Genomic DNA, 2303 nt, shown 5'->3' on the forward strand with positions numbered 1-2303 from the left:
GTTGGTTGAGAGGGATTTAACAGGAACTCCTGGGAGATTTTAGCATCAGGCATTAGGACAATAGCTTCTTTTATGTTCAACACATGTTTACAATCATTAATGAGTTATATTGTATGTATACACATAGGCACATGCTATTAATTAAGGATTTTGTGGTCAAACCTGTTATACTCATTAACTTCTTTTAAGGACTCTGATCTTTTGAACCCTACATTCTGTTTTCACTTATTATGACCACTGGGTTTTCTCGTAGTGTAGTCATAGCTAATCCTAATATAATATGTAAGCTCATGCACACTTAATGATTCTTATCAAATGTGTATCATGTGTCCAGGCACTTGCACATTTTATGTATGTAATTTTTAATTCTCAACAGCCAACTTGTGTGGTAGATATTATTATCTATACTAAAGAGGAGGGAAGTAGTGAGTATGTGGTACAGAAATGGCTCTGACTCCAAACACATGTTCTTTTTGGTATCAATTAAAAGGCATAACAAGAGCTGGGCACTGGTGGCTCATACCTGCAATCCTAGCTACATAGGAGGCTGAAATCTGAGGACCACAGTTCAAAGCCAGCCTGGGCAGGAACATTCCCAGTAACGGAGACTCCTATTTCCAATTAACCATTCAAAAACTGGAAATGGTGCTGTGGCTCAAGTGGTAGAACTCTATCCTTGAACACAAAGAGTCTCAGGGACAGTGCCCAGGCCCTGAGTTCAAGCCCCACACCACAAAAAAAAAAAAAAAAAAAGATATAATGAACTGGCTTTTTACTGAGCTTTACAGACTTTTCTCCTTGGAGTTGGCTTTGAACCATGGTTCTCAGCCTCCTGAGTAGTTAGGATTACAGGCATGAGCGACCAGTGCCCAACTTTTGATTCATTTGTGCTGGGATGCCAGTCACTCTAGTGATTTAGAGTAAGTGGGGGGAGGGGGACTTAACCTGGGGTTACCACCCCTGAGGTGCCCATCATACATTCTGGGTCAGCAGGGATCTCCTGCAATTGCCCCAGGCAAACTAGCCATCTACCTGCGTAATACCTCCTCACTGACTTGAACGACTTCAGTGGTTGTGCCCCTAGGATCTGACTGACCTGCTGTGATGGTTAACTCTGGGAGTTTCAGCTTCTTACATGGCCTGCTATTTGTATGTATTGCCTTTTTTCTCTTTCTGTTCCTTGGCCTTTTGTTCTACTGTCCTTGGCTTTTTGCCCTCTTCATTTCTGGCAGTGGACCTGTGCCCTTGACCAGTAGCATTATTCTAGAGTTTTACAAGTCTGCCTTCCATCTCTTTGTTTGATGCCAGGGCTGGTGCCAACCTAGCCCATTATCCTGGGTCCTCCCTTGCTTGGTGGGGCTGTTGATTCACTTCCCTGACCTTGCTTGCCGACTGGACCACTCCTAGGAGCCAGGGGCAGGTGGAGTTAGAGCTGACACATTCCCACTTTATGTTCTAGTAAGTTTATTTTTCACATGAACACTTCCCTTACCACCCCATGTAGTTCACGAGGCTCTCGCAGACCCCCCCCCCATCAACCTAGGGCCTTACAGAGTAGGCAAGTGTACACCACTGAGCTACACCCCCAGCCCCATAACTCCTTTTTATAGGTAGAAACATAGCTTGAAGTGTTCATGCCAGAGCCAGTCGCTTTCATGAGCACATTAGCCTCTGCCCAGGAGCAGTTCACCGCTGCCTGGCTTTCTTCTTTCAGAAAGGAAGAGCAGGGGAGACACAGTGGACCACTGGCCCGGGAGGGAGGTCGGTGACATGGGGAAGGCGCCCTGCCGGCTCCGGCTCCGTAAGTAGTCCTGGAGTCTTTGAGCGGGGCAAGACCCAAAGTCCGGAGAGTGGGGTCGGAGCCGGGACCTGTTCCTTTCCTTGCCCTCCTGGGCTGGCAGGAGGGCGTCCACACTAAGACCCGGGAGACGGGGTGGGGAGCGGGGGCGGGGCCCCTGCTTCGCCCGACAGGGGGCACTGCGGGCCCGGGCTGGTGACAGCCGACATTGCTGTTTTCGGTTCCCCCTCTCTGCGGAAAGGACACCCCCCCAAAAATGTGCCCGACAGAACGAGGAGCCCCGGGAGAGCCGGCGCTGCCGGCCCTGGCCCGGGCAGGGCCCGAGAGGGCAAGCGCTAGCCCGCACAGCCCGAGCGGGCCCAGCGGCTTTGGCTCCGCCCGGCCCACGGGGCGTCAGGTGCAGGGGGCGGGGGCTGCCGGCCTCGGGCTGCGCGGCCGGGGCGGGCCTGCCGGCGGGGCATTTAAACCCGGCCGCCGCCCGCCGGCCCCGGACACGCACGCGGGC

Source organism: Megascapheus bottae, chromosome 27, assembly GCF_031878675.1.
Source record: "Megascapheus bottae isolate mThoBot1 chromosome 27, mThoBot2.hap1, whole genome shotgun sequence".
Classification (NCBI taxonomy): domain Eukaryota; kingdom Metazoa; phylum Chordata; class Mammalia; order Rodentia; family Geomyidae; genus Megascapheus; species Megascapheus bottae.